At 33.7% G+C, this 12,401-nt stretch overlaps 1 long non-coding RNA gene across 1 annotated transcript in view; it reads left to right on the forward strand.

The window, feature by feature from the left end:
* LOC126265634 (uncharacterized) overlaps window positions 1-12,401 on the forward strand; it is a 30,805-nt gene that overhangs the window by 979 nt on the left and 17,425 nt on the right. The gene's annotated exons all lie outside the window — the stretch shown is intronic.

Genomic DNA, 12,401 nt, shown 5'->3' on the forward strand with positions numbered 1-12,401 from the left:
AATACATATTTAAGACATACTTTTCAAATTAAAAAATCAGTTATATTAGTCGATTGCGTTTCATTATTGTAAGGGGTGAACAATTTATTTGATACTATACTGCACACTCCAGAAAATGAAAAACCAAAAATAATTGTATAGCAGTAGTTTTGTAAACATTTAAATTTACTGAAAACGTACTAATTTTTGAATAATATTTAATTAGGATGTTAAACATATTAAGATTAAAAATTATGTGTAAATAAATATTAAAAAAATGTTTTAAAATCATTCACTAGCAGTATCTATTTATCTGTCTAACATAATATAATTTGAACATAAGATACGTGAAAACTTAATACTTATTTGTTGTAATGCATTAATATATGTAAGTTTAATTAATATATAAATAAAAAGTAAGATAATTTTACACATATTTCATAATTTTAATTTAGTGGGGTATAATAGTATAAATGTTTGTTCATATTTTACTTTTTGAAATATTATATATTAAGATTCAGTCAGAAATGTATAAGTAATATAATATAATGAAATTAATGTTAATATGAACTATGATTTTACTTAATATATAATTATTAAAACTGAGATTTCCGAAGAACCGAACTTTTTTTGAAAGACTTTAATTAGACTCAAATAGTTTACACAATTTTTCGTGTTATAATTCTACTCTAACATAAGAAAATTAAGTACTAGATTGAAATAACTAATACATACATTTAAGAAAAATGCATTTGAATCTATTTTTGTAAAAAAATAATTTCTAATAAAATAATTTAAATGATTAAATGAATTGAATTTTATTGTAAAAATATTAACTGTAAGACATGAATTTGAGGAACAATGGGAAAACATTTAGGAAATTACTGAACCTGAACCAACCGAGTAATATCGTAAAAATCTCAGATAATTTCTAATGAAAATACCTAGAATCATCAGAGGATACTTTACTGTCCTAAATAACATTGTTGTCATACTAATTATTTCTATTTTAAACTGATTTTTCATCATTATTGAGATTATAATTACAATAGTTAACTTTAAATCTGATATATTCTAATGTCTAATTCTAATATTATTCTCACCTTCAAGTAATTTATATCATAATAAAAATTATATTATATTACAGTTATGCATAAAATATGATAATAATAATAATTTATTAAAATCAATTCATGAATCATTTTTACCATTATTTATTGTTCACTAAATTAATAAAACTTAACTTAAAAAATGGCTTATAATTCTATAAATTATTTAAATGTATACAAATTCCTTGTATTATCGTAATATCGACCCACTGTGCGACTATATTTTAACACTTTTAACAAGGTTAGAACAGAAATCATACGTGTATAAAATGATTCGTAGATAATGATAAATAACTTCTCAAAAAAATTTTGTACAATTTTAGGTTAGGTTAGGTTTACTACTTTTAGATCTGCATAAGCAAGAAAATTCTAGAAAACTCAAATATTAAATGTAAAATATATAGCCAAAATAACATTAAAAATAAAATAAATTTGCAATTATTATTTTTTGTGAAAGTTAACATTAAAAATAACAAAATCATAATCATTGTTTGAAATCATTTATATACCATTAATTTTAGTCCCATATTTTCTAATATATCTTTGTGTACTATAATGTTATACTAATATTATTTATAAATTGCGTATTAAAATTACTTTTTTAAAATAAGATCAGTAATTAATTACATGCTAATACATTTCTAAAAAATATTAATTTTTTATGTTTGTTTTTACCATACAGGATATGACGATATCTAAAATGGGAATCCTTCTAGACCTTCTATTGTATAATTTAATTATGATAATGAATGGAACGCTATTAAAAAGTGAGGAAACAGTGCAGAATGAATGTAAAATCACATAGAATATCATTCAGAAGAATCAAACCAAACTAAAAAAGGTAAGAACATTTTAATTTTACATGCTAATACATTTCTAAAGAAAATATTAATTTTTTATGTTTGTTTACACCATACAGGGTATGACGATATTTAAAATGGGAATCCTTCTAGACCTTCTATTGTATAATTTAATTATGATAATGAATGGAACGCTATTAAAGAGTGAGGAAACAATGCAGAATGAATCTAAAATCACAAAGAATATCATTCAGAAGAAATTCAAAAGAATCAAACCAAACTATAAAAGATAAGAACATTTTAATTTTATGCTATTTTACAAAATAATTTTTTTTTTAATTGGGCATTTCTTAAGACCCTTTAAATGTACCCTTAAAATTGAACATTGATTACTCTTGTTTTTGTAACATTTCTAACGTAATCTATGTTTCAGATGATTCGAAAACATATCCAAGAAAGATGAGAGTTGTCAAGTTGGAATCGAGATACGATGAAAAAGATATTTTCAGTTCCTAACAAAAATTGCTTTATTTTTATAAAGCGTTGATTAATTCAAGCCCCATTTCAATATGTCTAATAATTGTCAACATAATTTGGTGAAAAGCTTTTTTAAATGATAAAAATTTCTTTCCTTAATGATGTTTCATAATTTTTAATATTAAAAATTATAGGTTCTTTTTGGGTCTTACGGGATAAACAAAATGTTTTTACATTCCACAAATTTTAATTGACCACAAGACATTGAGAAACTACCAAGAAAACTTCCCACATAACTTTACACCACACCACATTAACATGAGATCCTCATTAGAAGCTTATTAATTTTTTGACAAACTTCAGACATGTGAAATTATAATTTTTCCTTGACAAATATATATTAAATTATAATTGATAATTGTCACATAAAGGTTTATAATCTGTTGCATCGTAAACATTGATGCTGATAAGTTTGACAATTTTGTTTTTGTTTTCAACAATAAGTGTGTTTCGAACCTCATGAGTCTTGTTGGTTGTGAGAAGTGGAGAATATTCATCAAAGTAGGTTAAGAATATTGAATTGGACTTATTTCACACGAACGGTGAAAAATTTCTTTAACGTTCCTCTGAACTGATGTTTCCAATCAACTTCCCTGTTTTTTGTTTAATTTAGAATTTGCTTCGGAGTCAACTTCTTTTATATTTTGCGACTCTCATATTATGATATTTCATTGACACAATTCTTATTGATAAGTTGGATGTTGGTATTTCACGATTTTGTTTCAATCTCTTCCCATTTACTTAAAACGTCTTAAAAGACAAAATTTTCGTCAGGAGGTGTCTCAAGCCGATCTTGTAAAATAACATCAATGCACACCTCAAAAATGATTTTCGTACTTCTTAGGCAACTATTTAAATCCATAAAAACAGTGCTATGAGATTTGTTTCAATTGAAGTTCCTATATACCATTAATTATAATTATATAATTATAAATTTAATCATACATTGGATTTATGAATCTTGAACTTTTGTGTTGGAATCGAATTCGTAACAATACTTTCTACACCTTTTTTAACATAGTCTTTCGAGTGTATATTTAATTGGGATCCGTTCCATTCTTGATGGAATAAACAGTACAGTTGAGAAATTTTTTATTTAAACAACACAGTTGCAGTGCCTTCAGGATTTGCTCAATGATAATCCGAAATTTTTTCGAAGCTAATTTTTTGGATAAGAAGCTACTGTATTGGCAGTCATTTTTTTACTACTTCTTGAACATTGACGTTACTTGACCGACTATTTCTTTGGAGCAAAATCCTAATGTTGCTTGATTATGTTTTTGTGGTTGAATATGCTCGTTATTTACAAAAAGGTAATTTCTCTTAAGACTCTTGCAGCTATTCCATCGTCTTGAACTTCGAAAGTAATATTTTTACTGTCACAAGGTTCCTATTTCCATTCGTTGTTTCGTAAAGAGTTTTCAGTGATCTGGAGCCAAATTTATCCATGATGTAGTTGGGAATCTTGACAAAGTACATAATTAACAATTTCATCAGCATTGGCTTGTAAACTCGAGTTTTGTTAATAAAACTAAAATATATATAAATATTTTTATTTTATTCAGTGCAATTACATTATTTTTATAATATTATTATTATACAATATGTTTGTAATTGATTAATTAATCAGAATAGTCATACTCTAAAACAATCTCATAACCCTTATAATTCATTGTATCTAATAATGATTTTATTTCAATCATTATTTGTTTTATGAAGGCAATTTTCATTTTAAACTGTTCTGAAAAGAGGGTCAATCTGAAGCGAAAGTCTCTCTTTATCAACACAGATTTTTCCACATCATCACAAACAAAGCTCTGACAAATATTTTTGTCATTCACTTTGTATACAATATCTCTTATTGACATTTTAACACTATGTATGTCTCCGAGGAAGTTTGATTCGAAGGTCGGTTTCAACGTTGTATCAAGACATTTCACTTTATTCATTTTACCTTTGTCCTCTCTAATTATTAACAGCAAATTAAGCCCTATAACGGAATGCGGGTCGAAGTAGTGGCGGCAATTATCAGAATATTTTGTTTCCAAAAATTCTATTACGTTATATAAAAGATTCTTGTCCATCTTGGAGTTAAAGTTTAAAAATTAAATATAGTTTTGTAAATATATAGTACATAGGTACACTTCTAATAGAAACCAGGCAATATTACCTGTCTAAAAATTATTTAATCATTTAGGTGAACAATTTACCACATTAATATCTTGAAGAATTGAAAGATGCCTGTCTTAAACCATGTTAGAATTATCCTTTCCGATTTTCAAATCTCTTTATTATAACTTAATATTTTCTATTGAATTTTGTTTGTGTCATTGAATTTACATATTTTTACAAGTATTTTAAAAGTAAAACTCTTGTAAGGTAAAGTAACCCAGTAATTTGCAGAACACCTGTTACATTTCTAAATCATTATTAAAAAATATATACATATTTATATTACGAAAAAATACATTTTATTTATTTCATATTTCTTATTATTATATATCATTAATTTTATCTTAATTCTATTAAAATTAACAAATACTAGTCTGTTAGTTAGTAAAAAACAAGTTTAAAATTAAAATCCATACTTAATACTATTTTATAAATGATCCACAAATTATTGAATTAAAATAAATATAAATTATTTTATTATTTGTGATTTAGTTAAAGCTGTAATATTTGTCTAAACTTGAAATATATGAAAATTATTTATTAAAGACATATTTTATAGTAACAAAACAAAATATGTTATACTTTCATTTGAAATATTTGTTGCACATTTGGAAAACTGGGCTTCTAGTAGAACATTGATTCTATGTCTTGGTATGGTGAAGACTGCTTCTTGGATTAATTTCAAACATTGTAGAAATCGTACAAAACGAAGAGTAATTCAAACATGACATTTATGACGAGAAACTTGACGTGGATGCTTATAATAGTACCAAATAATAACAAATATTTCGGCGAAAATAATTAATAGACAGATCCGTGTATTTTTTGAACACAGTTATCATGATATCATGATCATCCCCTTGAATTAATACGTTGATGATTAAAAAAAGCAGAACTATCGCGACGATAAGACGAGGCAATAAATGCCCTACCAAATTCATTAGCATCTTGAAGACTACCATAAATATCGTTATAATTCCTCATTACTGGAGGTATTCTAGTAATGCCTTGTTTTTGGTGAACGAAATTCCAGACTTTACAGTCTTTACAGTATTCTGCTATATTCTTCATAAAAATATCGTTAGCATATTATTAACTACTATTGTTTAAGAATGACAAAAGTTAAGAGGTACATACTAACTGAAAATCATATGTATTATATATATATATATATATATATGTGGATGATAAAAGTATTTGTTAGACTTCCCACATAACAATATACAACTATCTTCAGATACGTGACATTTTTTCCTGATAAATATATATCAAATTATAATGGATATTTGTCATATAAAGGTTTGTAACCTGTTTCACCGTAAACGTTGGTGGGGATAAGTTTGACAATTTTATTTTAATGTTTGTATGTATGTCGTTGTTTAAATGTAGGATGTTAAAATTATAACCTTCTCGAATCCTTAATTGTTATATATAGCTCTTGAGTTAATAATTATTTTTAACTTGGATAACTGAAATTGCCTTCTTTTATATGAATTTACATTTATTTAGCGGAGGAATATTTTTTCTAGTACAAATCTTTCTACGTTGGTCTAAAAATGTCACAGTGATCAGTTCGGTGGTCCACACTATCAACGCTGAACTAACTTGAGCATTTCCGGGATGGATTCTCGACCACGTTTCCGGATGAGGTAGGCAACCCAGAATACCCAATATTCCAGTTACAACTTTAATAAAATCTAAACTTAGAACCAAATTAGTTGTTGCGTTTTTAACTTTAACTGGCTTTTTAAGATGAATGTATTTTTAATTTGATAAAGTTACTTGCATAATTTCTTGATTAACATATCAGAGGAGATACATTTTTTTTCAATTAATTGACGTTTGTTACAGAAGACCCTCCTTTATAGCAGAGACAATAAATATTGTTCAAACTGTAATAATAAATTATAAAATTATTGTACAAATACTTTCTTTCCACCATAAAGATTTTATCGTCAATAATTCTCTCGTAATACTTGAGAAGTTTCTTATTTAAGGTGCACAGCTTTAGTGCCCAATGGATTTGTTCAGTTTTTAACTTTGATTTAAGTACAGTCAACTCTCGTTAATTCGAAACTCGAGGGACTCTTAAAACATTACAAATTATTGAGTGTTTGATACATCAAATGATTCAAAATTTTTGACAGAAAAGATATAAAACTTAGAATTATTGAGTGTTAGTAATCAATTATTATTTATTAACTGCTATTCTTTAACAACAACAATCCCCTACATGTACATATTCATAATGTGAATTAATTAATCTTTCGAAAGAACTCTGTTATATTGGTTTGCTTCAAAGCACATTTCTGCTGTTCAGACTGCTCAATAACTTTTTTTAAGAGAAAAAATACCTGAAATGCTTTTCCCACTTTCGTTTTATAGACAAAAGCTTTGTAAGGGGTCGAATGAGACTCTTGCTTCCTTAACCGACACCTCTGCCAAAGGTTATGATGTATCATGGTCATCTCCGTTGCTATTTTCATTTGTATCTGTCGCAAATAAAATTTCTCCATTGGTTAGTGAAACTGAGGCAGTAACATCTTCATCCACTTGAACAAAGTCAGAAAAACTCACACCGCTGATGTCATCTAGTGGTTCTATTGCTGCTTCTTCATCATCCGTAATTACTGGAAGATTTTCCTGATCTTCTTTTATGAAACCAGATTTTTTGAAGCAGTTAAGTGTATGCAAACATTTAAAGAGATTAAATCAAATCAAAAAGGTGTTCTCAGATTTTCTTAATTAGGTTTCCAACATATTCACAATTTCTATCAATCATTATCTGACAAACTATAATTATAATGTCATATTATAAGTATAAATATTGCATAATATAGTTTAATATATAATATAATATATGGGCTGAAAAGTTCTCGACCTAACACATAAATGGCGCTAATTTTATTGTATTCACCTCTTTTTCAGTTAGTACAAACCTTCAAAAGCTGTTAAAATTTCATGATATTCTATTAATTAGTTCGTGAGTTACTGTGACGCTACTTTTATTTTTATGTTATTTTCAAAACAATGAATCACAAACTACATAAATTAAACTTCGAATTGCTCCCACATCCACCGTATTCGCCGGATTTGGCTCCAAAAATGAAGTTGTCTACATTATTTTCACAAATATGCATTGTATGTATGAAATACAGCAACACCTGTGTATTATAGAAATTTCCTTCTACTATTTACTATACATTATATTGAAATATTTTTTACTAATTCATTATTCATAGTGTGCGAGATTAGTCTACTTCCAGACTAAACATCCATCTATCTAAAACACAAATTTTTAGTTTTCCTATATTTAATTTAAACACATTAACAAATTTATATTTATTATTTTCTTCCATCTTATTAAAATCAAATATAAATAAAATTACATACTAGACTACATGAATACTTATTCTATATTTCATTGCATTTTATATCAAGTAATCCCGTTTTTTGGTGCTTAAAATGCGGCTTAACTTCAATGTCCTGTAAACATTTCATGGATATCTATAGTTTCTATAGGCATATTTATGAGCATCAAATTTTCAATTACAGATGGTAGTGATGTTTCTCCAATCTGTTCAAATTTGCAATATTTGTTCTGATGTAGATTGTGTCTTGCTCTACCATTTGTAACATGAAACAGGCTCTTCAGCATTTTCCCCTTTATCTTTGAAAGTTTACTTTTATGTGTGGTATCTTTATATATCCTCATATGATACAGATTTAATGTTAGTTTGTGGATTATGTTTTTTTAAATGCATATTACTATCGAAGAAGATCACGTTATTTATAGGCATCGTTGGCTACAACGTTGACACCATACTTAACGACGCAAACATATTAATAAGCAGCATTGTCCAATGCTTCTTTTCGCAAGGTGAATCGAATATTTCTAATATTAAAATCTGTTGGGTGTTTATCTTGCACATCAGTGGACTTAGATGCCTCCATTGCTCCATTGTGACCTTTAAAATTGCTGGACTTAATTGGTCCGAGCTTGGGGTCAGGTACTAGGACCTTTTTGCCCCAACTCTTCTAGGGGATTTTACAAGGTGTGGGTTGGGTTTGGGTTTGATGTATATAAGTGTGTGTGTAATCGGACCGCCAGCGGTCGGTTATGCTATAGCGGGGGCGCAGTTGTCACCGTCTATGTTTAGTCAGCGACAGACTACGGTCCGCATAGTGCTTTACGCTTTATTATTAAGTTCATATGCAAATTAAAACATGTCAAAACAAAAATCATTCGGATACAAATACACAACTAAGCATAACGTTATTGGACAAGCAAAAACATCGGTGTATAAATAAAACTTACTCCTAAATTAAAAACAAAAACAGTTCTAAGGTTTGGGTGTCTAAACACAACATTACACCAATTCATGACCTCATACTGCAGTCATCAAATTCATACAAAAGCAAAATACAGTTTAATTCATCAAATCAAAGACAATTATTGTCGAAATCAATATACAACTCGACATTACGTTAATTGACAGGCACAGACACAGGTGTATAAATAAAACTTATAACTAAATAAATACAATAAAATAAAATAAAATAACATAAAATTTCTCAAGGTTTGGCTGATGTACATAACATAGTATACAATTTAAAATTTGAGTACTTATACAGACTAAAAATCAGATTCCCCAGCCTCCTGGTCCACTCGCTGTTTCTTTCCTCCGCCATCTGAGCCCTGATCCTAGTCGTGAGGTAGTTAAGGTGCCTTTTGGTATATGGGTCCTGGGTGCGCAGGTACAGCCTCCTTGTTCTTCGCTTTTCGTTGATTAGTTGTTTCAGCGGTTCAGTGAATCTCGTATGTCTGGGAAGCCTCGGCAACGTGTCGGTCGACGCTCGGAGTGTCCCTTGTATGTCCGAGGACAGTGACTGGGCCATTCTGTCCAGTCCTCCTCCACCAGCTCTTGGTTCAGGACCATGTAGAATTGCGCCCAGTTTGTCCTCCGTGTCTAAGTCGGTGGCTTCAGTGTGGGCACCCCTTCGACTACCAGGCAGATAGGATTGTGGTCGGACGTTGTATCTGCTATCGCCGTGATCTCAGTGTTGAGGTTTAGGTTGTTTGTCACGGCGATATCTATCACATCCGGCCCGCGGCCCGCCTGGCAAATCGTCGGTCGATCCGGTCCCAAGACATCCCAACTTTCAGCGCACGCCAGTCTGTCGAGCTGTCTGCCATACGCGTTTTCGCTGTTGCTGAACCACTTCCTATTCTTCGCGTTAAGGTCACCCATCAAGACGGTGTTTGGGTGACTCCTAAGTAGGCTGCGAAGCTCATCCGATGGAAACATCCCGCCCGGAGGAACATAACCTGAAACAATCATCATCGCACCCAGGGCTGTTCCCAATACCACCCCCACCGACTCAAGAAACCCAGAGTCAGGGAGGACCGCCTCCGCATGGTAGATGGAGTCCCTGACAGCGATGAGCACCCCTCCGCCATTTCCTGTTCTTCTGGCTCTGGTATATGTCGTGTACCCCTCTATTTCGACCTCCCGTTCCTGGCGGAGTTTCGTCTCGCTTACCATAAGCACGTCAGGGCACTCCACCCTGGCGAGGAGCTCCAGCTCGTGCATCCGGCCACCGAGGCCGTTTGCATTCCATGCTATTAACTTAAGGGTCCTAGTTGGCATGACCGGCTGTTCCCTGGATGTTCCCCCTCACCAGGAGCGCCTCGATCGCTCGCTGCATGGAAGTCATCGCCTCCGCCATCCCCCTCAGTATCTCCACTTGGTCAACGCTCGTAGTCCTTCCCTTAACCATGTCGCTGTAACTTACCAGGCCCGTGGGTGTATTGTCGGTCCTGGCTTTCACTGTTCTCTCGTTTTTGGCTTCCGGCTTTTGGGCTTTTTGTCCATTCGGGTTCCTCGGGCAGACCGGAGCATTGGCCGGGTGTTCACCGCCACAATTGGCGCATGTTGGCGGTTCCTCCCTAGGTCTAGGACATTTCGACGTCCTATGTTCCTGCGCGCACTTCAGGCAGCGCGGGGTCCCAGTGCAGTTGGACTGTGCATGACCGAACCTCTGGCATCTATAGCACTGTCCCACACCTCCTGTTCTTCGTAGGGGCTCCATCTTGGTCCTGATCATGCACAGCTCGGCGGTGTCGTATATGTGCCTCTGAGTCTGCGGCAGCTTCAGCAGGATAAGCGGCATCTCGGTCCTGGTCGTTCCCCTCTTCATCCTTGTTATAACATTAGGTGTGAATCCCTTCTCTCTGAGGTCCGCCTCCACCTCAGCAATGTCAATCTCCAGGGGAATGCCCCTCACGACAACCTGCAACAGTCTATCCTGTTCTCTGGTTTACTCGGGTGTGCCATCCGTGGTTTCGCCGAGATAGCCGCATCCCGCTGACGGTTTGGCAGTTGAGCGCCACTTGTCGTAGCGTCCATTCCATCAATCCTCCTCTGTTCTTCGTCCTCCCCCCCATGTTCCATCATCGTTCCCTTCCTTTTCTTGTTAGGTCTGTCTCCACCCACCTCCCTGGACTCCTCCATTGCCTTCGTCAGCCTAATAATGTTACTCTGCAGGCCCTTTATCACCCTTGTCTGCTCAGTCAGTTGAGCTGTTAGGGTTTTTACTAGGGCCTGCAGGTTTGCATTTTCAGCCCTAAGCTCAGCCATCCTCCTTTCCTCCGCGTTGCCACCCCCGGCGGCATGGCCACTGAGCTCCTCGACTCTCCTAAGTATGGAGGGCGATATTCTACCCCCGCTGACCGCCTGGATTGTGCCGTCCCCTGACTCCATATGAGAGATCTGTGCCATTCTTCTTTTCATTTTCTTTGGCTGTTGTCCAGCCGCCTCTTCGTTCTGTTCCGGGGATCTTCCTATCCTATCTCTTGTTGAGAATGCTCCTTCTTTATCCTGGCCCTCTGTGCCATTCGTCTGAGTCTTATGAAACTCTCGTTTCGTTGTCATTTTTATTTTGTCTTTTAAAATTTTTTATTTACTTTTTTTGTGGTTTTTTACTTTTTTTGATCTGTGTCAGTCCACCCCGGTCCGTGGGGCACCACCGAATGAGGTCCAGAACCTCCAGGCCCGGCTAGGGAGGCTACTCAGTTCACCCCCCAAAAACCAGCCTTTTTGGTCCGGCCGCAACGGCTCCACGCGACCCCCAACCAGAGTAGGTCTGTTTGACGTAAATAGTCCACGTGTACCATGGTTACCCACGGGACAGTCGGCCTACCTACGTCTAACTTCGTCGCTCAATTGCTGGCTTCTCCGCTTATTTTTCGCTTTGAATTTTTTGTGTGGGATACCCTAGGGCATCCCCTTTGGGCCGCAGGCCCGTGCACAATTTTTAGAACACTCCAAATGCCCCAATTTCCACTCAAAACATCACCATGACACGTCACCACATACACCTCTAGACAAATTTTGACACTTAGCGTTCCAACTGCTGTCCAACCTTTTTGATACCAGCAACTGAACTGAAATGAAAATAACTGAACTGAAAAATGGGTCAATACTTGTGACCTTTAGTATTGCTGGACTTGGTTGGTCCGAGCTTGGGGTCAGGTACACAGACCTTTTTGCCCCAATTCTTCACGAGGAGTTATCTAGGTTGTTAGGTTTGCTTTATCTTATTTATTGAATGGTTTTGGACCGCCAGCGGTCAGCTATGATATAGCGGGGGCGCTCTTCCCACCGTCTATGGTAAGTCGGTGGCAAGCTACGGTCCGCATAGTAATGTTTTTTTTTCCTAATAATTACAATAATTATGAGATTAGCATACATGCACTCGAGTAAATTAAGTAACATAAATTCCATGTGTATAAATTAAGATT

This window comes from Aethina tumida, chromosome 5, assembly GCF_024364675.1.
Source record: "Aethina tumida isolate Nest 87 chromosome 5, icAetTumi1.1, whole genome shotgun sequence".
NCBI lineage: Eukaryota > Metazoa > Arthropoda > Insecta > Coleoptera > Nitidulidae > Aethina > Aethina tumida.